We start from the raw sequence: 27393 nt of genomic DNA, 5'->3' as shown, positions 1-27393 counted from the left end.
TATGTTCAATCTTGCTATTCTGTTTTCCACATTCTGTCACAGTAATTTTTTCCAGTACGAATCTTATAATGCACTGACTCCCTCCTCCAGCCTTCCAGTCGCTTCCTATTACACTTAAGACAAAACTCGAATCATTAATATGACTAATAACATCCTGTATGGTCTTGCCCCAACCTACCTTTTCAGCCTCATCTCACAGGAAGCTGCCTCCTACTCTCTAGGTTCTGGTCACTTCTTTTTTCTTTGATCATGCTAATCTGTCTTCCAATAAAGACTTTCTACAGACTGCTTGCCATGCCTAGAATGTTCCATACCCAATATTTGCTCAATAAAAGCCTACTCACCCTTCTTGTTGCAGGTTGGCTTCTCTAGGAAGCAGGCTTTTAGATGGAGTTTAGTGTGTAGGCTGTTTATTAGGCATGCTCTCCATTCCAACTCCTGTGGAAGTGAGGGAGAGGAAGGTGACTGGGGAGAAAGAGTAGTCAAGAAATGAAGCAGTCTTAGTGAAAGCTTCAGTGGACCTTACAGAGACTTTTGGAGCTAAAATTGACTTTGAGTGATATACTGTATTGGGCTGAAATGGCCAGGGCATTATACTCTCACCTCAATCAGTCAGAGGATGTAGGTCACTTTGGATATGGGTGGCTTTCTGCATGTAAGCAATTCCTAAACAGACTGACAGCTAAAGGTTATCTGCTGATAGCACTATTGGCTGGGACAGCAAATCTTTCCTCGAAGGGGAATCTGGGCTGTTCATTGTAGTACACTGGTAAATGTTTAACAATTGTCTCTCCTCACTGGGAGAAAAAGGCCTGCCTTATAGCATCTGCTAATTTCCCTGGTGTAAATATTCTCACTATGGCCAATGTTAAGCTACTGATGTGAAGTTACTAAATGTGAAATTGGGAAGAGATGCATAGTAGCACCATATATAGTTTTCCCGCCATACAGATACAATAGATTTAAATAAACTTAACAGCATAGATAGTTGTAAAATGTAGTAAAAATAATTAAAAAATGAAGAGTTTTAGTATTTACTTATTTTGTTTTTAGTATAATTTATTTAATGTTCACATAATTAAAATTTTAATAATGACTGTGTTTAAAACTGGCTCCTCAAATTCCTGAAAATTTAACTATTCTCTCATGAGCCACTGTGATTTGGCTTCAGTATACTGGCCACTCATGGCATTCACCACACTTCTGATCTCATTCAGTAATCAATTTTTCAGGGAGTCTTTCCAAAACATTTTCAATGTAGATCAAATATCCTTATTATATGTTCTCAGAACACTATGTACCTCTTCTTTATCTCAGTGGTAATTTTACATTTATTTGACTGGTTAGTTGATTAAGCTCCATGAGGGTAGGGTCAGTGACTTTTATCTTTCCCTTCTGTCTCCATTATCTGCCCAGTGCTGGAAATAGCAGGTACTCAGCTATGTTGGTTGAAAAAAAGAAGTAAAGGAACGAAAGTTTAATGTGTTCATATTTTCATGTATCCCAGAGTATCTGCCCTCTCAAAAATAATTTTTTCCTATTATTAAAGCACCATGTACAGTATATTCTCATCACATGCATATTTAACTTACGTAAATACAACTACATGAGCTCAGTTCCACAAAAAGAAGAAAGTGAGAAAAGAATCTAAATTGTGGATGATTCTGCATAACATTCCATTCAGTGAGCCCTAGAGTGAGCATAAGATGGGAAATGTAAACCTGCTTTGCCTTCAATTGGCCTTGATTCCTAAGTTTTTCTGTGATGAGTTATATTGGGTATGATTCCAAAGAGATTAACATGTAAATTTTTCTCATAATATAGTACCTTGTTTCCTATCTACTTCTTCTGGTGCTCAACAAAGAAATAACAACAATTCCAGTGATAGAGGAGAAACTGAGTGCATTGCACAATTAATCACAACTGGAATTTCTGAGAGACAGCCCAATTTAAGGGGTGTTCAGGATAATTTTGCATATACGTGAATTTTGGTTTTTGTGCTGACTTTGCAATGATTCTCTGTGGAATATGAAATTCCATTGTTTTATTTAAAAAACCAGGAAACAGAATATTAGAAGGAAGTACACAAATTCAATGCCATAAAATAAAAAAAAAAATCCATCTCTAAACTCACTGTACAGTGATAGTCTTATTTTCTTTTGGTCTCTTTTCTAAGCATAGTGTTTTTGAGTTTTAGTTTGTATATCATGGCACATATATAATTCTGAATTCTTTCTTCTCCTATTATAGCAAATAAATTTCTATGCTATAATAAATTTAATGTAAATAAAAGTGCCGACTTTCTGGAAAATGCGCAACATTTGTGTTTTCCTTATATCGTCTTCCAAAGATGACAGTCTAGTGATTATGAGAAAAGAAATAAAACAAAATAGACTTCCTATGGCTAAGATATATAAAATGAAGTTGGGAGGCCATTCAGGAAGTTACTCTTAAACACACAGCAGCCAGATATAGCAAAATACCAAGGCATGCGAAACCAGAAGTATCAATATTTCTGAGGACAGCTGGATGCCATAAACCAACAATAAGAAAAAGAAATCAGTAAACTGTCTAACTTGAAGGACATTTTGAAAGTCCTAAATATCCCCCAATCATAATTCTTTACAAACAATTGATATAATCTTCTTCTTTAAAAACCCTTGCTTTGGAAGCCCAAGATGGGACACAGTTTGCTTTGCTACCTGAATCTGTGCTTCTCAAACTGAAATTCTAAGATCCCAAATAAACACTGTTGTTGCCTTGCTGCTCAGTCTGGAATTTCTTGGTCCACGTATCTGGTGTTCAGAAGTAGGATCCAAAGCAAGTACTACCTCTGCTCTCGAACCACAGTTGGATTGAAGCATGGTTCTTGCTTAAGCCCCTTGTGCTCTATCATCTCCCCAGTGGCCCCAGGTTTCTGTTGGTGAGTCCTCTCAGTTCTGAATCTCCCTTCCTTTGGTTGAAGTTCTGGCCTTTGTTTGCATGTCTTCTACTTAAGGGCATTTTGAACTTTGTTCTTCTGGTTTTTTCTTTTTTTAGCTTTTTTTTTTTTTTTTTTTATTTTGAACTTTAACATATTTACATAACAGTAATAGCTTTCAAAGTACAATTTCACAAGTAGTTAGAGAACAAATTTCAAAGACTGTCATGGGTCACAGTTCCACAACTTCAGCCATTTCCATTATTGTAAAATATAACATACATACAGAAAACTGTCATCTCTGATTTACAGCTCAACAAGCAGTCACATAGGTAATTTCAGAAATTGTTACAGATTACAGTTCCACAGTTTCAGTTCCTTCCTAATTATGCAATACAAGATATATACAGAAAGGTGAAGACCTTTGAGGCACCATTCAATGAGCAGCTATAGAGCACATCCCAAAAGATGCTCAAGGCTACAGTTCCACCATGTTATTTACCTCCTTCCAGCCATTCCAACACCCCTGCATCCAAAAAAAAAATACATATATTTATATAAAGTTTCATTATTCATAGACCTTTGTTAAATCTTATCTGGTTTGTTGCTACTCCCTCCTCTGGTTTTCTTTTGTACTTTGTTCTTTTGCTTTGGATGGGGGGCAGCAGTCCTTTTGGTGGCCTTTTTGGTTTGCAGTGAGTATGAAAATATTTGAAATCCCTTCCTTCTCTGATATTATATCTGACATTTGTCCTGACTGAGAGCAATCACATCCTCATCTTGGTGGGCACAAGTTGGGCACTTAAATAATATTAAAGCACCTGCTAGCTTCTAATGCAAATCCTCAGCTTCTGACCCGTGTAAGGATAAGTTGATCACAGGAAGGGCAAGACTGACAAAAGGTCGCCAATTTCAAGACAATTTTCATGCAACTGGGGATACCTGGTCTCCGCTGGGACATGTAGAGCACAGACTGTCTGCCAGGTTAAAGAAGTGTCCTAAGGCACACTGTAAGACACCTCCTTAACCCAACCCTAAGGTAAATCCTATCAGGATTTTTAGGCTTTAGGATTGCTCTCAATCGGAAACGATGGGTTCTAATTCTTTAAAAAATTCTAGTGGTGCACTACCATCAAGCACTCCAGCTGGTTTTATTTATACAAATTATGGTCCTACATCATGTAAATTCTTATCTCACTTGGACCTGGCATATTAAAGATAATCTTGAATTACAATGGGCACAATGAAACTCTTTTAATATGCCCAAATTATATATTTGTGCACAAAAATAGGGGCTATAAGATCAAACAACCTGAATGGGATACTGTTTTTTAAATTCAGTTTTATCGAGATATATTTACATACCATAAAATCATCTATAGTGTAGAATCAGTTGTTCACAGTATCATCATATAGTTGTGCATTCATCACCCCAATTTTTGAACATTTTCATTAACCACAAACTGCTTGGATTAAACAATAAGAAATTGTCTTACAATTTTGGAAGTTAGAAGCCCAACTTGCAAGGTATTGGCAGGGCTTGCTTGCTCCCGAAGTCTGCAGCACTCTGGTAATCCTCTATCGCATGGCAATCTCTTTTTCTTTCTGCTCCTCTAGTTTCTGCTGACTTCTGGTTTCTTCTGTGTCCAATTTCCATTTAGCCATATTGGATTAAGGCCAGCTCTCATTCAGTTTGGCCACACCTTCAGTGATAGTATCTTCAAAGTTACTTTTTACAAATGGGTTCACATCCACAGAACCAAGGGTTAGGACTTGAAACTGTCTTTTGTGGGGGATATGATTTAATCCCCAGCAATAATAAACATTTATTAAGCTTTTATTAGGTCTAAAGCATTCTTCTTAGTAATTTAAAATGGAATAATTAATTCAATCCTCACAATAGCTCTATGAGATAGACGACCAGTACTATTGTTATCCTTATTTACTGATAAGGAAACTGAGACACAGAAAGGTTAAGTAAGTTGCCCAAAGTTACCCAGCTAATAAGATTTTTACTAAATAAATAATGGTATATTCATACAATAAAATACAATGCAATTAAATGGGGTAGGTCTATTTGTAGTTAATGAAAAAGCAAGAGGCCAGTGTGTTGTTTTAGGCTTCTATTAGTGTAAGAAGAACATAGACCTTAGTCATTTATGTATATCCAGATAACATGTCTATAAAGAAAAAAGGAACGAATAATGATTATCATGGGAGAAAGTCAAAGGTGAAGGAAGTTTGGTTTTCATCATTCATGTTATGTATCTTCAAATTTTTTTTTTTGCTGTATACATGTGTTATTTTAAAAACTTTCAAAAAATTGAGGATATGCAATGCACCATTTTAGCAGAATCAAGGACAAACACTCCTTGGTCATCTCAATAGATGCAGAAAAATCATTTGCTAAAACTCAACATCTGTTCATTATAAAAACACTCAACAAACTTGGATGAGAGGGAACCTCCTCAACTTGATAAAAGGCATCTATGAAAAACCCACAGCTAATATACTTATTGGTGAAAGACTGAATGCTTTCGCCCTAAGATCAAGAACAAGACAAGGATGTCCACTCTTACCACTTTTATTAAACATTGTACTAACCAGCAGCAAAAAAATGAAATTATATAAGTCCAGATTGAAAAAAGAAGAAGTAAAACTATTTGCAGATGACATGATCTTGTACATAGAAAATCCTAAGGAATCTGCCAAAAAGTGAAAAAAGCCAATTGCAAAAGACCACATATTGTGTGAATCCATTTATATGTAATGTCCAGAATAGGCAAACCTATAGAGACAGAAAATAGTTTAGTGGTTGCCCAAGGATGGGGGAGGGAATTTTGGGGAAAATAGGGAGTGACTGTAATGGGTACATAATTTCTTTTTGGAGTGATGAAAATGTCTAAAATTGATTGTGGTGATGGTTGCACATCTCTGTGAATATACTAAGCACAGTTGAATTGTGCACTTTAAATATATGAACTGTAAGGTATGTGAATTATATTTCCAAAAAGCTGTCATGAAAAATTAAGGATGGATTTTTTGGTACCACCAAAATGAAATAAAGTAAAAAATTTGGTCAATTATATAGGTGAAAAACTGGCATGTCATTCTGTTTTTAAAAAATTTTTAATTAGATTCATTGTAGGTTTATAGAAAAATCATGCAGAAAATGCAGAGTTCCCATTTATCTCCCCTTTACACGCACAGTTTTTTCTATAATTAACACTTCGCATTAGTGTGGTACCTATATTACAATTAATGAAACAATATTATTATAATTATACTATTAATATAGTCTATAGTTTACATTGGTATTCACTGTTTTGTACAGTCCTGTGTTTTTTTTTCAATATTAACATTTTTAGTTTTAAAGAAAATCTCAGCATTAAGAATGAATCCCATTTTCTTTGAAGCTGATCATTTTTCCTATTAAAAAGAAATAATAAAACAACAGTATGAGGAGTACAGACAACTCTTTCTTCACACAGTGAATGACTTTATGTGTTTATAGAATTCAAGAACATATCCCCAAATCAAAACCTCAGTCTCTCATTAACCTGTGAACATAATAAATAAATTAGCTTTGGTAAGTTCTCTCAAGAAAAAATATTTTGCTCCCAAAGCACACCAATAAATATTTATATTAACAATCACAAACTAAGTCATTTTGATTTAATCAGATACAACAGAAGAAAAAATTCTTTTTTACATTAATAGATTTCTGTAGATAATTTGATTTACAGCTCATATTCCAATCCTGATCTGCCTTTGTCTTAAAATTTTGTGAAACAATATTATAAAGAACTGTTTTGCCAAGTGTCCATCACAAATGTATTACCAAGGTGAATTTCAGGCACTTAACATTTTACAATATATGAGCCATAACAAACTTGCTGGTCACATTACCAAAGAACTACCAAAAGAGTGAAGGAGATGGCATTCCCAACCTCCTTGCATACTAATAAAATTTCCAGAGTCTCAAATACATCATTTACTTTTCTGTGCCTCAAGATAGTATTAGCCAAAGACAATCCTAAACCTATCTCCTGCTTTAAAATATTTGTATAAATCATAAAATGTGACATGTCTGTACAATCATAGCAAGCTTTTCTTTAAGGAGACTAAGAGTATATCTGTATACCAAACTATTTACCTGAGGAAACTTCAGATTTTTCATCTCAACTATTACCTTAAAAATAATGAGCTTTCCTCTACACTATGAAAGAAGAAACCCTCCCAATTTCCATGTTCTAACAAAAACTGGAATTTGTTTTTTAATACCATTTTAAAACATGCCCCTCTTTTAAGGCTTTGTCAAGTAAACTTCTTGTTCTATTAAAAATATATACATTTATTTACTTATATACTATGTTGTGCTACAATTTATTTTGCTACCAGGCATGTTCAGATAAACCAAAGGAATGTTAAGTGGAACAGTCATTTAAATGAAACAACACAAAAGTGCACAATGAACAATTTGAGGACAGTGTTTTTTTTGTTTTTGTTTTTGTTTTTTTATGTGAGGGGAATGCACAGTGTAACTGGGAGTTTTTTGTTTTGTTTTTAACAACAAAATAGACACATACACACACCTTTTCTTTCAAATCACTTTTTTAAAAAATTCAATTTTATTGAGATGTATTCACATACCATACAATCATCCATGGTGTACAGTCAACTGTTCTCAGTATGATCATATAGCTGTACATTCATCACCCCAATCTATTTTTTTAATTTTTTTTAATCATCATTTTATTGAGATATATTCACATACCACGCAGTCATACAAAACAAATTGTACTTTCGATTGTTTACAGTACCATTACATAGTTGTACATTCATCACCTAAATCAATCCCTGACACCTTCATTAGCACACACACAAAAATAACAAGAATAATAATTAGAGTGAAAAAGAGCAATTGAAGTAAAAAAGAACACTGGGTACCTTTGTCTGTTTGTTTCCTTCCCCTACTTTTCTACACATCCATCCATAAACTAGACAAAGGGGAGTGTGGTCCTTATGGCTTTCCCAATCCCACTGTCACCCGTCATAAGCTACATTTTTATACAACTGTCTTCGAGATTCATGGGTTCTGGGTTGTAGTTTAATAGTTTCAGGTATCCACCACCAGCTACCCCAATTCTTTAGAACCTAAAAAAGGTTGTCTAAAGTGTGCGTAAGAGTGCCCACCAGAGTGATCTCTCGGCTCGTTTTGGAATCTCTCTGCCACTGAAGCTTATTTCATTTCCTTTCACATCCCCCTTTTGGTCAAGAAGATGTTCTCCATCCCACGATGCCGGGTCTACATTCCTCCCCAGGAGTCATATTCCACGTTGCCAGGGAGATTCACTCCCCTGGGTGTCTGGTCCCACGTAGGGGGGAGGGCAGTGATTTCACCTTTCAAGTTGGCTTAGCCAGAGAGAGAGGGCCACATCTGAGCAACAAAGAGGCATTCAGGAGGAGACTCTTAGGCACAAATACAGGGAGGCCTAGCCTCTCCTTTGCAGCAACCGTCTTCCCAAGGGTAAAACTTATGGTAGAGGGCTCAACCCATCAAACCATCAGTCCCCTATGTCTGTGGTCATGTTAGCAACCACGGAGGTGGGGTAGGCGAATACCCCTGCATTCTCCACAGGCTCCTCAAGGGGGCACTACATCTTTTTTTTTTTTTTTCCTTGTTTGTCTTTTTTCTTTTTTTTTTTTTTTTTTAACTTTCCCTTCTTTTTTAAATCAACTGTATGAAAAAAAAAGTTAAAAAGAAAACAAACATACAATAAAAGAACATTTCAAAGAGACCATAACAAGGGAGTAAGAAAACGACAACTAACCTAAGATAACTGCTTAACTTCCAACATGTTCCTACTTTACCCCAAGAAAGTTACATAATATAGCAACATTTCAGTGAACTTGTTCCTACTACATCCATCAGAAATTAACAGACCATAGTCATTTCTGGGCATCCCCAGAACGTTAAATAGCTTATCTGTTCTTCTTGGATTATTGTTCCCCCTTCCTTAATTGCTCTCTACTGCTAGTTCCCCTACATTCTACATTATAAACCATTTGTTTTACATTTTTCAAAGTTCACATTAGTGGTAGCATATAATATTTCTCTTTTTGTGCCTGGCTTATTTCGCTCAGCATTATGTCTTCAAGGTTCATCCATGTTGTCATATGTTTCACGAGATCGTTCCTTCTTACTGCCGCGTAGTATTCCATCGTGTGTATATACCACATTTTATTTATCCACTCATCTGTTGAAGGACATTTGGGTTGTTTCCATCTCTTGGCAATTGTGAATAATGCTGCTATGAACATTGGCGTGCAGATATCTGTTCGTGTCACTGCTTTCCGATCTTCCGGGTATATACCGAGAAGTGCAATCGCTGGATCGAATGGTAGCTCTATATCTAGTTTTCTAAGGAAGTGCCAGACTGACTTCCAGAGTGGCTGAACCATTATACAGTCCCACCAACAATGAATAAGAGTTCCAATTTCTCCACATCCCCTCCAGCATTTGTAGTTTCCTGTTTGTTTAATGGCAGCCATTCTAACCGGTGTTAGATGGTATCTCATTGTGGTCTTAATTTGCATCTCTCTAATAGCTAGTGAAGCGGAACATTTTTTCATGTGTTTCTTGGCCATTTGTATTTCCTCTTCAGAGAACTGTCTTTTCATATCTTTTGCCCATTTTATAATTGGGCTGTCTGTACTATTGTCATTGAGTTGTAGGATTTCTTTGTATATGCAAGATATCAGTCTTTTGTCAGATACATGGTTTCCAAAAATTTTTTCCCATTGAGTTGGCTGCCTCTTTACCTTTTTGAGAAATTCCTTTGAGGTGCAGAAACTTCTAAGCTTGAGGAGTTCCCATTTATCTATTTTCTCTTTTGTTGCTTGTGCTTTGGGTGTAAAGTCTAGGAAGTGGCCTCCTAATACAAGGTCTTGAAGATGTTTTCCTACATTATCTTCTAGGAGTTTATGGTACTTTCTTTTATATTGAGATCTTTGGTCCATTTTGAGTTAATTTTTGTGTAGGGGGTGAGGTAGGGGTCCTCTTTCATTCTTTTGGATATGGATATCCAACTCTCCCAGCCCCATTTATTGAAAAGACCATTATGGCTCAGTTCGGTGACTTTGGGGGCCTTATCAAAGATCAGTCGGCCATAGATCTGAGGGTCTATCTCTGAATTCTCAATTCGATTCCATTGATCTATATGTCTATCTTTGTGCCAGTACCATGCTGTTTTGGCAACTGCGGCTTTATAATAAGCTTCAAAGTCAGGGAGTGTAAGTCCTCCCACTTCGTTTTTCTTTTTTAGAGTGTCTTTAGCAATTCGAGGCATCTTCCCTTTCCAAATAAATTTGATAACTAGCTTTTCCAAGTCTGCAAAGTAGGTTGTTGGAATTTTGATTGGGATTGCATTGAATCTGTAGATGAGTTTGGGTAGAATTGACATCTTAATGACATTTAGCCTTCCTATCCATGAACATGGAATATTTTTCCATCTTTTAAGGTCCCCTTCTATTTCTTTTAGTAGAGTTATGTAGTTTTCTTTGTATAGGTCTTTTACATCTTTGGTTAAGTTTATTCCTAGGTACTTGATTTTTTTAGTTGCTATTGAAAATGGTATCTTTTTCTTGAGTGTCTCTTCAGTTTGTTCATTTCTAGCATATAGAAACATTACTGACTTATGTGCATTAATCTTGTATCCCGCTACTTTGCTAAATTTGTTTATTAGCTCTAGTAGGTGTATCGTTGATTTCTCAGGGTTTTCTAGATATAAGATCATATCATCTGCAAACAATGACAGTTTTACTTCTTCTTTTCCAATTTGGATGCCTTTTATTTCTTTGTCTTGCCGGATTGCCCTGGCTAGCACTTCCAGCACAACGTTGAATAACAGTGGTGACAGCGGGCATCCTTGTCTTGTTCCTGATCTTAGAGGGAAGGCTTTCAGTCTCTCACCATTGAGTACTATGCTGGCTGTGGGTTTTTCATATATGCTCTTTATCATGTTGAGGAAGTTTCCTTCAATTCCTACCTTTTGAAGTGTTTTTATCAAAAAGGGATGTTGGATTTTGTCAAATGCTTTTTCAGCATCTATTGAGATGATCAATTGATTTTTCCCTTTCGAGTTTTTAATGTGTTGTAATACATTGATTGTTTTTCTTATGTTGAACCATCCTTGCATGCCTGGAATGAACCCCACTTGGTCATGGTGTATGATTTTTTTAATGTGTCTTTGGATTCGATTTGCAAGTATTTTGTTGAGGATTTTTGCATCTATATTCATTAGGGAGATTGGCCGGTAGTTTTCCTTTTTTGTAGCATCTTTGCCTGGTTTTGGTATTAGATTGATGTTAGCTTCATAAAATGAGTTAGGTAGTGTTCCATTTTTTTCAATGTTTTGAAAGAGTTTGAGTAAGATTGGTGTCAGTTCTTTCTGGAAAGTTTGGTAGAATTCCCCTGTGAAGCCATCTGGCCCTGGGCATTTATTTGTGGGAAGATTTTTGATGACTGATTGGATCTCTTTGCTTGTGATGGGTTGGTTGAGGTCTTCTGTTTCTTCTCTCTTCAGTCTAGGTTGTTCATATGTTTCCAGGAAATTGTCCATTTCCTCTACATTATCCAGTTTGTTGCCATACAGTTGTTCATAATATCCTCTTATAATTTTTTTAATTTCTTCAGGATCTGCAGTTATGTCACCTTTTTCATTCATTATTTTGTTTATATGGGTCTTCTGTCTTTTTGATTTTGTCAGTCTAGCTAGGGGCTTGTCAATCTTGTTGATCTTCTCAAAGAACCAACTTTTGGTGATATTTATCCTCTCTATTGTTTTTTTGTTCTCTATGTCATTTATTTCTGCTTTAATCCTTGTTATTTCTTTTCTTCTACTTGGTTTAGGATTGGTTTGCTGTTCATTTTCTAGCTTCTTCAGTTGATCCATTAGTTCTTTGATTTTGGCTCTTTCTTCCTTTTTAATATATGCGTTTAGTGCTATAAATTTCCCCCTTAGCACTGCTTTTGCTGCATCCCATAGGTTTTGGTATGTTGTGTTCTCATTTTCATTCGTCTCTATATATTTATTTATTTATTTATTTATTTATTTATTTATTTTTTTTAATCATCATTTTATTGAGATATATTCACATACCATGCAGTCATACAAAACAAATTGTACTTTCGATTGTTTACAGTACCATTACATAGTTGTACATTCATCACCTAAATCAATCCCTGACACCTTCATTAGCACACACACAAAAATAACAAGAATAATAATTAGAGTGAAAAAGAGCAATTGAAGTAAAAAAGAACACTAGGTACCTTTGTCTGTTTGTTTGCTTCCCCTACTTTTCTACACATTCATCCATAAACTAGACAAAGTGGAGTTTGGTCCTTATGGCATTCCCAATCCCACTGTCACCCCTCATAAGCTACATTTTTATACAACTGTCTTCGAGATTCATGGGTTCTGGGTTGTAGTTTAATAGTTTCAGGTATCCACCACCAGCTACCCCAATTCTTTAGAACCTAAAAAAGGTTGTCTGAAGTGTGCGTAAGAGTGCCCACCAGAGTGATCTCTCGGCTCGTTTTGGAATCTCTCTGCCACTGAAGCTTATTTCATTTCCTTTCACATCCCCCTTTTGGTCAAGAAGATGTTCTCCATCCCACGATGCCGGGTCTACATTCCTCCCTGGGAGTCATATTCCACGTTGCCAGGGAGATTCACTTCCCTGGGTGTCTGATCCCACGTAGGGGGGAGGGCAGTGATTTCACCTTTCAAGTTGGCTCGTCTCTATATATTTAGCAATTTCTCTTGCTATTTCTTCTTTAACCCACTGATTGTTTAGGAGTGTGTTGTTTAACCTCCAGGTATTTGTGAATTTTCTAAGTCTCTGATGGTTATTGACTTCTAATTGTATTCTATTGTGGTCAGAGAATGTGCTTTGAATAATTTCAATCTTGTTAAATTTATTGAGCCTTGTTTTATGTCCCAGCATATGATCTATTCTGGAGAAAGTTCCGTGAGCACTAGAAAAGTATGTGTATCCTGGTGATTTGGGATGTAATGTCCTGTATATGTCTGTTAAATCTAATTCATTTATCAGATTGTTTAGGTTTTCAATTTCCTTATTGGTCTTCTGTCTGGTTGATCTATCTATAGGAGAGAGTGATGTGTTGAAGTCTCCCACAATTATTGTGGAAACATCAATTGCTTCCTTTAGTTTTGCCAGTGTTTCTCTCATGTATTTTGTGGCACCTTGGTTGAGTGCATAGACATTTACGATTGTTATTTCTTCCTGCTGAATTGCCCCTTTTATTAGTACATAGTGGCCTTCTTTGTCTCTCAAAACATCCCTGCATTTGAAGTCTATTTTATCTGAGATTAATATTGCTACACCTGCTTTCTTTTGGCTGTAGCTTGCATGAAATATTTTTTTCCATCCTTTCACTTTCAGTTTCTTTGTGTCCCTGTGTCTAAGATGAGTCTCTTGTATGCAACATATTGATGGTTCATTTTTTTGGATCCATTCTGCGAATCTATATCTTTTAATTGGGGAGTTTAATCCATTTACATTCAACGTTAAAACCGTGAAGGCATTTCTTGAATCGGCCATCTTATCCTTTGGTTTATGTTTGCCATATTTTTCCCTCTCTCTATTAATATCCTTTATTGTACCCATACCGAATCTCTTTAGTACTGAACCTTTCTCCAAGTCTCTCTGTCCTGTCTTTGTTTCTCTGTCTGTAGGGCTCCCTTGAGTATCTCCAGTAGGTCAGGTCTCTTGTTAGCAAATTCTCTCAGCATTTGTTTGTCTGTGAAAAATTTAAGCTCTCCCTCAAATTTGAAGGAGAGCTTTGCTGGATAAAGTATTCTTGGCTGGAAATTCCTCTCACTCAGCATTTTAAATATATCGTGCCACTGCCTTCTTGCCTCCATGGTGGCTGCTGAGTAGTCACTACTTAGTCTTATGCTGTTTCCTTTGTATGTGGTGAATTGCTTTTCTCTTGCTGCTTTCAGAACTTGCTCCTTCTCTTCTGTGTTTGACAGTGTGATCAGTATATGTCTCGGAGTGGGTTTTTTTGGATTTATTCTATTTGGAGTTCGCTGAGCATTTATGATTTGTGTATTTATGTTGTTTAGAAGATTTGGGAAGTTTTCCCCAACAATTTCTTTGAATACTCTTCCTAGACCTTTACCCTTTTCTTCCCCTTCTGGGACACCAATGAGTCTTATATTCGGACGTTTCATATTATCTATCATATCCCTGAGGTCCATTTCGAGTTTTTCAATTTTTTTCCCCATTCTTTCTTTTATGCTTTCATTTTCCATTCTGTCATCTTCCAGGTCACTGATTCGTTGTTCAACTTCCTCTAGTCTTGTACTATGAGTGTCCAGAATCTTTTTAATTTGGTCAACAGTTTCTTTAATTTCCATAAGATCATCCATTTTTTTATTTAGTCTTGCAATGTCTTCTTTATGCTCTTCTAGGGTCTTCTTGATTTCCTTCATATCCCGTACTATGGTCTCATTGTTCATCTTTAGTTCTTTGAGTAGCTGCTCTAGGTGCTGTGTCTCTTCTGGTCTTTTGATTTGGGTGCTTGGGCTTGGGTTATCAATATCGTCTGGTTTTTTCATATGCTTTATAATTTTCTGTTGTTTTTGGCCTCGTGGCATTTGCTGAACTTGATAGGGTTCTTTTAGGGTTTGTAGACCTATTGAAGTCCTTATCTCTAATTTATCAGATCTACAGCTTCGTGGAGTACACTTTCTCTAACTAACCAGCAGGTGGCGTCCACGAGCCACCTGTTCTCCACAAGCCAGTTCTCCCCTGCTTAGCCTTTTTGGTGAGTGGGGGAGTGAGTCTTGTGGGGCCCAATTGGTGTACCAAGCTTGCGTGTGTAGTTGGTGGTGCCTGCCCTGTATGTGGGGCGTGTTTCTGGGCAGTCGGGGAGGGGGGGTGGCCCTAACAATCAAATATCCCTGATGATCCTAGAGTTTTAAAGCTGCTGCAATAGTCTAATCCTTCAGTTCAGTCCTGCCACAGTTTGTTTCTGCCACTGACCCACAAGTCTTTGGTATTGGTGTATGGCTCCTGAGACTTGCAAGTGGGCCCCTCTTCCAGGCTGTGCACCCCGGGTCCTCTGTTGAGGGATGACTGTACTATGTCACAGGTGAGTGTCGTCCCCCCAGGGCAGTTCTGGGCTGCTGGGCTGTGTAGGGAGGCTCCCAGTCTGCTCAAATGATGGCTGAATGGGGCTTTGTTAATTCACACTGCTCCACCTTCCCAGCTCTGGGACATTCAGCTGAGGTCGCAGGGAAGGCTAATGTCCACGCCCAGTTTTGTGGTGTGTGCCTGTTATTTGAAGCCCTTCCGTCACACTGGGTTGTCTGGGGCAGCTCTGGGCTATGGGGCTGGCGATGGGCAGGAGTGTTTCTTGTCCACCAGGATGGTGGCTGTGAGTGGACACCCCCCTTTTCTTGGGAAGTTGTGTTGTTTAGTGAATTTTCTCAGCCACTGGATTATTGCCTTTTGTCTCAGAGCTCTCTTAGTTCTGCTCTTGACTTGACGTGCCCAAATTGCAATTCTTTGAAGCTTTCTGTATTGGGCTTCTTAGAGTAATTGTTTTAGAAAAAGAAAATAGGATTTAAAAAAAAAAACAAAAAAAAACCGGCCCTCCTCAGAGATCTAATGGGTTATTGAAATGCTAATAGACAAAGCAACCAGGGCCATTAAGGAAAGGTCCACAGGGCAGAGAGATCAGCTTTGCTTCGGGATTTGCATATGCGCCTCAAGGCCTGAGCTCCGCCCTTCCCCTTTCTGTGTTCACCAGAACTCCAAAAATCCTCTGCTTTTATTTTGGAGTTTTTCGTGTTGTTTTTTTTCTATGCCTGTCTCCTCTCTGCTGGGCTGGCTGCTCTCAGAGTCTCTGGTGTCTGGTCTCAGTCTATCTATGGTTGGAGTTTGAATCAGTAGAATGAGTTTCCGATAAGAGCAGCCACTGCAGTTCTCCCTTCTCCTTCCCGGAGCTGACAGCCCCTCCTCCCCCGGGACTGAGCCTGGCAGGGAGGGGCGCGGGTCCCCTGGCCGCAAAAACTTACAGATTTCGCTGATCTCAGCAGTTCCACGTTTTCATGAGTGTTGTATGAAGTATGCCCAAAGACAGATTGCTCTGTGGTGTCCAGTCCACGCAGTTCCTGGCTTTTTACCTACTTTCCTGGAGGAGTAACTAAAACTTACAGCTCACCAGTCTGCCATCTTGCCCCGCCTCCTCCCACCCCAATCTATTTTTCAACATTTTCCTTATTCCAAAAAGAATACAAATAAGGATATAAATAAAAATATAAAGACTACCCAAAGCATTCCATTTCCCCCATCCCAGCCTATTTTTCATTTAGTTTTTGTCCTCATTTTTCTACTCATCTGTGCATACACTGGATAAAGGGAGTGTGAGCCACAAAGTTTTCACAATCACACAGTCACTCCAGGTAAGCTACGTAGTTATGCTTACTTGATAAGCATAACTTCAAGAATCAAGTTATGCTTGATAAGCATAACTTCAAGAATCAAGTTTACTGGCTTGCAGTTCAACAGTTTCAGGTATTTCCTTCTAGCTATTCTAATACACTAAAAACTAAAAAGGGATATCCATATAGCACATAAGAATGCCCTCCAGAGATACCTCTTGACTTCACTTGAGATCTCTCAGCCACTGAAAACTTGGGTTGTTTGTCTTTTTGTTATTGAGTCGTAGGATTTCTTTATAAGTTCTGGATATTAAACCCTGAGTCCCTTGATGCACAAAAGTTTTAAAATTTTGATGAGGTCCCATTTATCTATTTTTCTTTAGTTGTTCTTGCTTTTGGTGTAAAATCTAAAAATCCATTTCCTAACACAAGTTCCTAAAAATGCTTTCCTATGTTTTCTTCTAGGGATTCTATAGTGTTGTTCTTATATTTAGGTCTTTGATCCATTTTGAATTGATTTCTGTATATGATGTGAGGTAGGTGTCCATCTTCATTATTTTGCATATGGACATCCATTTTTCCCAGTACCATTTGTTGAAACATGATTCTTTCCCAATTGAATGGAGTTGACCCCCTTGTCAAAAATGAGTTGGCCATTTATGCAAGGGTTTATTTCTCTACTCTCAATCAGATTACATTGGTCTGTAAGTCTTCCTTGTGCTAGTACCTTGATCTTTTGACTACTGTTGTTTTGTAATAAGTTTTAAAATTGGGAAGTGTAAGTCCTTCAACTTTGTTTTTCTTTCTCACGAAGCTTTGTCTGTTCAAGGCCTCTTACCTTTACATATAAATTTGATGTTTAGTTTTTCCATTTCTAGAAAGAAGACTTGAAGTTTTGATTGGAATTGCATTGAATTGGTAAATTGTTTTGAGTAGAATTGCCATCCTAATAATACTTAGTCTTCAAATCCATGAAAAATGTTCTTTTGTTTATTTAAGTCTTTGATTTCTTTTAGCAATGTTTTGTAGATTTCACTGTATAAGTCATTACATTCTTGGTAAAATTTATTATATGGATATTTGATTCTGAAAGAAGTTGCTATTGTACATGGAATTTTTTTCTTGAGTTCCTCTTCAGATATTCATTACCAAAGAATTAGAAACACTACTGATTTTTCATGTTGATCATGTACCCCACAACATTGCTGAATTTGTTTATTAGCTTTGTTGTAGCCTTTTCAGGATTTTCTATATTTCTTCCTTTTCAGTTTGGATGCCTTTTATTTCTTCTTCTTGATTCTTCTGGCTAGAACTTCCAGTACAATGATAAATAACAGTGGTGACAGTGGGCATCCTTGTCTTGTTTCTGATCTTAGAGGAAAAGTTTTCAGCCTTTTACCATTGATTAGGATATTTGTGGTGGGGTTTTCATATATGCCCTTTATCCTCTTGAGGAACTTTCCTTCTATTCCTAGTTTTGAAAGTATTTTTATCAAAAAGTGATGCTGGATTTTGTCAAATACCTTTTCTGCATCAAATGAGATGATTGTGTGCTTTTTTTCTTCCTTGTTCTGTTAATGTGGTATATTATTACTTTAATTGGTTTTCTTATGTTGAAACACCCTTACATGCCTGGGATAAATTGTACTTGATCATGGTGTATAATTCTTTTAATGTGCTGTTTGATTCAGTTTGCTAGTGTTTTATTGGTGATTTTTGCATCAATATGCATAAGAGATATTGATCTGTAATTTTCTTTTCTTGTGGTATCTTTATCTGGCTTTGGTATGAGGGTGATGTTGGCCTCATAAAATGAGTTAGGAAGTGTTTCCTCCTCTTCAATTTTTTTGAAGAGTTTGATCAGGATTGGTGTTCATTATTCTTGGAATGATTGGTAAAAATCACCAGTGAAGCCATCTCATCCTGGCCTTGTGGGGAAGTTTTTGATGATTGATTAAATCTCTACTAGTTATTGGTTTGTTGAGATGTTCTATTTCTTCCTGCATCAGTTATTTAGTCTGTATTTCTAGGAATTTGTCCATTTCATCTAGGTTATCTAATTTGTTGGCATACTGTTGCTCATAGTATATAGTTCTTTTTATTTCTTGAGGTTGGTAGTATTGTCCCCCATTTTATTTCTGATTTTCATTATTTGCATCCTTTTTCTTTTTTAATTTGTCATTCTAGCTAAAGGGTTGCCAATTTTATTGATGTTTTCAAAGAGCCAATTTTCTATTTTGTTGATTCTCTATTGTTTCCTTATTCTCAATTTCATTTACCTCCTTTCTAATCTTTGTTATTTGCTTCCCTCTGGTCACTTTGGGTTTAGTTCACTCTTCTTTCTAAACCCTCCAGTTGGCAGGTTAAGTCTCTGACTTGAGATATTTCTTCTTCTTTTTAAGTATAAGCATTTAGAGATACACATTTTCTTCCCAGCACTGCCTTCACTGCACCCTATATGTTTTGGTATGTTGTGTTTTCATTTTTATTTGCTTCAAGGTATTTCCTAATTTCCCTTGTGATTTCTTCTTTAACCCATTGTTTTTTAAAGACTGCATTGTTTAATTTCCACATATTTGTGAATTTTCCAGTTCTCTTCCTGTAATCAATTTCTAGTTTCATTCCTTTGCGGTCAGAGATGCTACATTGTATGATTTTCAATATTTTTTAATTTATTGAGACTTGTTTCAGGACCTAACATATGGTCTATTCTGGAAAATGATCCATGTTGCACTAGAGATGAATGTGTATTTTTCTACCTGTTTGGTCTAGTTGGTTTATAGCATCATTTAGATCTTATATTTCCTTATTGATCTTCTGTCCAGATGTTCTATTATTTTTAATGCACTTTTATTGAGATATATTCACATTTCATACAATAATCCAAAGTGTACACTGTTCACAGTATCATCATACAGTTGTGCATTCATCACCACAATCAATTTTTTGAACATTTTCATTACTCCAAAGAATAACAATAAAAATAAAAGTAAAAAAGAACACCCAAACATTTCATACTCCCCTTCACCATATTATTCATTTACTTTTTGTCCCCCTTTTTTCTACCCATGTGTTCATACACTGGATAAAGGGAGTGCGAGCCACAAGGTTTTCACAATCACAAAGTCACACCATATAAGCTTTATAGTTATACGGCTGCCTTCAAGAATGAAGGATACTGGATTGCAGTTCAACAGTTTCAGGTATTTCCTTCTAGCTATTCTCATACAACAAAAACTAAAAAGGGATATCTATATAATGCATAAGAATAATCTCCAGAATGACCTCTTGACTCCATTTGAGATCTCTCAGCCACTGAACCTTTATTTTGTTTCATTTTTCTTCCCCCTTTTGGTCAGGAAGGCTTTCTCAATCCCATGATGCTGGATCCAGGCTCATCCCCAAGAGTCATGTCCCACATTGCCAGGGATATTTACACTCCTGGGAGTCATGTCTCATGTAGGGAGGAGGGCAATAAGTTTACCCGTCAAGTGGGCTTAGAGAGAGACAGGCCACATCTGAGCAACAAAAGAGGTTCTTGGGTGTGACTCTTAGGCACAATCACAAGTAGGCTTAGCCTCTCCTTTGCAGTAATTAGCTTCATAAGGGCAAGCCCCAAGATCAAAGACTTGGTCTACTACAATGGTAGTCCCCAATGCTTGTGAGAACACCTGGAATTCCCCAGGTGGGGAAGTATAATGTTTCCACATTTTCCCCCAGGCCCTCAAGGGGGCTTTGCAAATACTTTTTCTTTTTCTGCCAAAGTTACTCTGGGATGTATCAGGGCTTCATGCTAACCTGTACAAACCAACCAGATCTCACCCCCTATTCAAGTTTCATGTAATTATGGTGTTTGAATAAACTGACTATACAAGTTAAATTATATAGCGTGCTACAGAAAATACAGATTTTTTTCACTAAATAAACATTTCTTCCTTTGGTCTCACTCAGAAGTTGAGGTTTTGAAACACAGTCAATATCATCTATTTCCCTTTAGTCTGGTTTACCTTAGTTCTAATAAAGTCCATTTCATTTGTATCTCTTATTGAAGTCTGATCTCTTTTTCAGCTTCTTCAATACTTGCTGTATGGGTGATGCTGAACTCTGGCTCTGAGTCTCAGGTGTCACACAGATACCCAAAGTTCCAGGGACCGACCAGATTATACACAAACAGCTCAGCATCTCAAAATTTAGAGATAACTATTACAACTCAAGAATAGCTGTGACTGCTGTAAGAGCTTACAATCTAGGAACTTTTACCATAAGCCTTCCTCTGATAACCTATGCTCTCAGATTGAATTCTCAGGGTTTGCACATTATAGTTAGTCCATACTAGTGAGGACTATTATAATGTTTGTATTTTTGACTCTGGCTTATTTCACTCAATGAGGTCCACTCACCTAGTTGCACATTTCACAACTTTTTTCTTCTTGCCACCATTCAGGCCACTTCACTTCCCCACCAACAGAGAACAGGCACATCCCTCTCTCCACACTCCTTCCAGCACCTGTATCCCTCTGTTATTTTTTAGTTTTATTTACACACCATACAATCTACCCCAAGCAAACAATCAATGATTCCCAGTATGATCAGATAATTATGCATTCACCACCACCATCTATATGAGGCTGTTTCCATATCTTCCCCAAAGAAAGAGGAAAAGGAGAAAAAAATTAAGAACAAAAATACAAAAGATAGAAGAAAAATAAAAATAAAATACAATGTAAAGGTCAGACAACACCATCACCAAGAATCCCCTATCACTCCCTTATATCCTCCTCCTATAGGCATTTAGCTCTGGTATATTGCTTTTTTTACAATTAATGGAAGCATCTTACTAAATCACCATTAATTATAGACTCTAGTTTGCATTGATTGTATTTTTTCCCCTATTCCATCCAATTTTCAACATCTTGCAATGTTGACATTCATTTGTTCTCCATCAGTTAAAAATATTCTTATATTTGTACATTTAATCATCATCATTGACCACTCTAGGTTTTGCTAAGTTATGCAATGCCAGTCTTTATCTTCTATCTCTCCTTCTGGTATCATACATGCCCTTAGCCTTCCTCTTTCAAAGATATTCACACTCCTCTTTGTTCAGAGTACTTACAATATTGTGTTACCATCACACACTATTATGCTATCCATTTCATTTCTGGATCTATACAATCAATCCTGTTGAAACTTCTGTACTCCTTCAGCATCAAATAAATGCCCAATCTCTAACCTCTATCTCCTGATAACTTGTGTTCTCAACTCTCAAATTTCACTCATCAATGTTAGTCCATATTAGTTAAAAATTTTAAATTACATCTTTATGCACTTTGTCCATAACCCTGGATTTATCATTACCTTTTATGCATTTGCATTTTTGAACCTGTAAGAACTAAAAAGTGGAATTGTATCACCCCCAAATACTGGTATTTATAATTACCCATTGTTCTAGTTTGCTAATGCTGCCAGAATGCAAAACACCAGAAATGGATTGGCTTTTATAAAAGGGGGTTTATTTGGTTACGCAGTTACAGTCTTAAGGCCACAAAGTGTCCAAGGTAACACATCAGCAATCGGGTACCTTCACCGGAGGATGGCCAATGGTGTCTGGAAAACCTCTGTTAGCTGGGAAGGCACGTGGCTGGCATCTGCTCCAAAGTTCTGGTTTCAAAATGGCTTTCTCCCAGGATGTTCCTCTCTAGGCTGCAGTTCCTCAGAAATGTCACTGTTAGTTGCACTTGGGATATTTGTCCTCTCTCAACTTCTCTGGAGCAAGAATCTGCTTTCAACGGCTGGCTTCAAACTGTCTCTCATTTGCAGCTCCTGTGTTTTCTTCAAAGCATCCCTTTTAGCTGTAGCTCTTCTTCAAAACATCACTCACAGCTGCACTGAGTTCCTTCTGTTATGTCAGCTCATTTATATGGCTCCACTGATCAACTTAGACCCACCCTGAATGGGCGGAGCAACACCTCCATGGAAATTATCCAATCAGAGTCATCACCCATAGCTGGGTGAAGCACATTCCAAAGAAACACTCAAAGAATTACAATCTAATCAACACTGATAACATCTGCCCACACAAGATTACATCAAAGATAATGGCCTTTGGGGGACACAATATATTCAAACTGGCACATTCCACTCCCTGGACCCCAAAATGACATTATCTTTCCATATACAAAATACATTCATCCCACAACAATATCACATAAACTTAATCATTTCAGTAACGATAGTTAAGTACAAGATCCCATTGAAATCAATTATAGGCATGGTCAGTCCTAATACAAAATTCCCCTCTATCTGTGAAACTTAGAACAAGTTATCTGCTTCCGATATACAAAGGAGGGACAGGCATAGGGTAAACATTCCCATTGCCGTAAGGAGAAACAGTAAGGAAAACAGGGTTAACAGGACCAAAACAGTTCCTAAAACCCACAGGACAAACTCCATTAGATTTCAAGGTCTGAGAGTCATTAACAGAATGACGTTGCATCCTTGGGGCTTGAGAGAGCGGGAGTCTAACCCATCCTAAGGGCCTTTGCAGTAGCTGTTTCCTCTCCAAACACTTGGGTGAGTGCTCCAACATATCCACACATTGGAGAGACCACCTTCTTGGCCCCACCCTCCTTAAACATCGGGGAAGCATCTGGATTCCCTTCCATCTCCGGGGAACATGCTCAACCCCTTCAGAACAGTGTGGTGGCAGCCAGGCTCTTCCCAATTCCCTGGGAATGTGCTCCACCATCTTTGGGGCCTGGAGTTGCAGAACATTTCCTGAGCATTGAGGCGGAAGGCCCGCCCTCAACCTCCATGCATGTGGGCTGCTCCGCTCTTCCAACCCGAGACCTCTTGACTCCAGACCTCAATCTCCATGGCTCTGTCTTTGAAGAAGTTTTTCTTTCAATTTGTTCCTTGTCTGTCTCCTCCAGTCCAGACTGGCAACAGCTCTGTCTTATAAAGATCTCACAGAAATTCTGTTGGCTTTGCATGAAGCACACAGGGGTAAAAACCATCAGACAATAGGACTTTCCACAAATCCTTTCTGCTTAATTCCTTTTCCAATCTTGGCTTGTACTGAAATGGTGGCTGGATTCCATGTTTGGTTACATCCTCATATTGGGCTGTAGCTTCTGGGATTCCACTCCCTGGAAGTCTGTAATTTTCCAAGCCATCAGCTTCTGGTTTCTTTGAACCCAAGAGTTCAGTTTTAAGTTTATCTCTCTCCACGCGCATTTTACTATAAGCTGCAAGGAGAAGCCAGGGTACATCCTCCACACATAGTCTGGAGATCTCCTCAGCTAAGTATTCCAGGTTGTCACTTTCAAATTCTTCCTTCCTTCTGACACCAGGACTCAATTTTGCCAAATTCTCTACCACTTTAAAACAAGGATCACCTTTCTTCCAGTTCACAACAATACATTGATCATCTCTGTTCAAGGCCTCATCAGAAGTATCTTTAGAGTCCATATTTCCACAAACAGTCTCTTCAAAGCAGTTTAGGCCTTTTCTACCAAGTTCCTCACAATTCTTCCAGAATCTTCCCCTTATCCATTTAAAAAGCTGTTCCAACATGTTTGGCATTTGCAAACTCAGCAGCAAAAGCACCCCACTTCTCTGGTACCAAAATCTGTTCTAGTTTGTTAATGCTGCCAGAATGCAAAACAACAGAAATGGATTGGCTTTTATAAAAGGGGGTTTATTTGGTTATGCAGTTACAGTCTTAAGGCCACAAAGTGTCCAAGGTAACACATCAGCAATCGGGTACCTTCACTGGAGGATGGCCAGTGGTGTCCGGAAAACCTCTGTTAGCTGGGAAGGCACGTGGCTGGTGTCTGCTCCAAAGTTCTGGTTTCAAAATGGCTTTTTCCCAGGATGTTCCTCTCTAGGCTGCAGTTCCTCAAAAATGTCACTCTTAGTTGCACTTGGGATATTTGTCCTCTATCAGCTTCTCCAGAGCAAGAGTCTGCTTTCAGTGGCCATCTTCAAACTGTCTCAAGTCTGCAGCTCCTGTGCTTTCTTCAAAGTGTCCCTCTTGGCTGCAGCAAGCTTGGTCCTTCTGTCTGAGTTTATATAGTGCTCCAGTAATTTAATTCAGACCCACCCTGAATGGGCGGGGCCACACCTCCATGGAAATTATCCAATCAGAGTCATCACCCACAGTTGGGTGGGGTGCATCTCTATGAAAACACTCAAAGAATTACAATCTAACACTGATAGGTCTGCCCACACAAGATTACATCAAAGATAATGGCATTTGGGGGGACATATACATTCAAACTGGCACATATTTCTTTGACAGTTTCTCATTTTGTGACTTGGGGTGTGATGGGTGTTCACTTATACAAGTGATGCTGGAAATGCTGTGAACAGTTTTGAAACTTTAGAACTGACTGAGTTGAAGGACTAACTAACCATGTGTTACTTTTCCTTCTTTGACACAAACAATTAAAAATCTTGCCCTAAGTACTTATTAACTGCTCCAAATATTTCCATTTTCTCTAGAGAGGGACAGAATCCTCAAGCCCAGACAGCTGGTATAAGAATTAGTACAGAGGGGAAATCTTGTGAGCTACCACATCATACTCTTCAGATCCAGAGGACATTTCAGGAACATACAAATAGACAAAACAAGAGTCAGTCAGACATTGGGCTTGCGTCTGTAATGAACTAGAGCAGCTGGGACACACACTTGGAATAAGGTGCAGAAATCTATTACTATTGAAAAAATCTGGCCACTAAAAGAAAGTATGTGGGAATTTTTTTCCCATTCCAAGCATTTTTTTTTTTTTTTTTTTGTCAGCTAGACTAGAACCAAGCATGAAAAAAACAGTCTTGGTCTAATGGCATTTAGCCAATAAATGAATAAATAAATAATAAATAAATATCAGTGAGTTGAAAAGTCCATAAAAACATGTTATGCCTAGAACAAGTGAATTTGACAGTTTTATTGATTTCTATTTTGGGGAAGTTTTCCTGGATTTTATGTCTGAATACAGAAGCACAGTTAACTGAATCTATGGAGCTGATGAGCCATTCCTTGGTGAGGAGCAGAAAATCCCTACAAACTTTGCAATCTGAAGTTGATTGGAGAAATAAAGAAACCAAATTTTACAGCTTTGTTGAGTGGCAAAATTTGTCAGAAAGTACCTGATGTTATTTAAATAATTAGTTTTTTAAAAAATTTATATATATATATATATATATATATATATATATTTATTGAGATTGTTCACATACCATACAACTATCTAAATATCCAAAGTGTACAATTTCCTATGGTTACCATCATACAGCTGTGCATCCATCAACACATTTTTTTTTTCAATTTTTAGAACATTTTCATTGCTCCAGAAAAGAAATGAAGACAAAAAAGGAAACTCAAATAATTCCATAGCCCTAACCATGCCTGCCTCCATTATTGATTCCTAGTTTTGGTATAGTACACTTGTTACTGTTGATGAAAGAGTATTAAAATACTACTAACTGGGCTCTCTGCTCCTGCCCACTCACCAGACAGCCGCATCTTTTTGTGCAGTGCCAGCTGCATCTCTGAGACATGATGGTAAGTCGGAACAAATGGATTTGGCCGTATTGGGTGCCTGGTCACCAGGGCTGCTGTAATCTCCGGCAAAGAGCAGATTGTGGCCATCAATGACCCCTTCATTGACCTCAGCTACATGGTCTACATGTTCCAGTATGACATGGCAAATTCAAAGGCATCATCAAAGTTGAGAACGGGAAGCTTGTCATCAATGAGAATCCAATTACTATCTTCCAGGAGTGAGATCTCACCAACATCAAATGGGGTGATGCTGGTGCTGAATATGTTGTGGAGTCCACTGATGTTTTCACAGCATGGAGAAGGCTGTGGCTCACTTGAAGGGTGGCACCAAGAGAGTCATCATCTCTGCCCCTTTGTCTGATGCCCCCATGTTTGTGATGGGCATGAACCATGAGAAGTATGGCAACTCCCTCAAGATTGTCAGCAATGCTTCCTGCACCACCAACTGCCTGGCACTGCTGGCCAAGGTCATCCAGGACAACTATGGCATCGTGGAGGGACTCTTGACCACTGTCCATGCCATCACTGCCACCCAGAAGACTGTGGATGGGAAACTATGGTGTGATGGCCATGGGTCTGCCTAGGACATCATCCCTGCATCTACTCGCACTGCCAAGGCAGTCAGCAAGGTCATCCCAGAGCTGAACGGGAAGCTCACTGGCATGGCCTTCCACATCCCCACCCCCAATGTGTCCATTGTGGATCTGACCTGCCAGCTGGAGAAAGCAGCCAAATACAATGAAATCAAGAAGGTGAAGCAGGCATCAGAGGGCCCCTGAAGGGCATCCTGGGCTATACAGAGGACCAGGTTGTCTTCTGTGACTTAACAGTGACATTCACTTCTCCACCTTTGATGCCGGGCTGGCATTGCCCTCAATGACCACTTCGTTAAGCTCATATCCTGGTCTGACAATGAATTTGGCTACAACAACAGGGTGGTGGACCTTATGGTCTACATGGCCTCCAAGGAATAAGAGCCCCTGGACCACCAGCCCCAGCAACAGCATGAGAGGAAGAGAGGCCATCATCTGCTGGGGAGTCCTGGCCCCAAATCGATGCCCTGACACCGAGCATCACCCATCCTCCACAGTTTCCATCCCAGACCCCCTGAGGAAGGGGAGGGGCTGAGAGCCCTACTCTGTCATGTACCATCAATAAAGTACACCCAGCAAAAAAAAAAAAATACTACTAACTGAAGTATATAGTTTGCAATAGATATATATATTTTTTCCTATATGCCTCTATTATTAACTTTTATAGTGTCATACATTTTTCCTAGTTCATGAGAGAGATTTCTAATATTTGTATAGTTAATCAGAGATGTTATCCACCACAAGATTCACTGTTTTATACATTCTCATCTTTTTACCTCCAACTTTCCTTCTGGTGACATGTGTGACTCTGAGCTTACCCTTTCCACCACC

The 27393-nt window shown here is 38.1% G+C and overlaps 1 pseudogene; it reads left to right on the top strand.

Moving 5' to 3' along the window:
* Positions 1-579: 579 nt before the first annotated feature.
* On the top strand, positions 580-26943 carry LOC119508402 (annotated as a pseudogene).
* Positions 26944-27393: the final 450 nt, after the last annotated feature.

This window comes from Choloepus didactylus, chromosome 13 (assembly GCF_015220235.1).
Source record: "Choloepus didactylus isolate mChoDid1 chromosome 13, mChoDid1.pri, whole genome shotgun sequence".
NCBI classification, from domain to species: Eukaryota; Metazoa; Chordata; class Mammalia; order Pilosa; family Megalonychidae; genus Choloepus; species Choloepus didactylus.
Note: the sequence above shows the minus strand (reverse complement) of the source record. Positions and strands in the feature narration are given on the sequence as shown.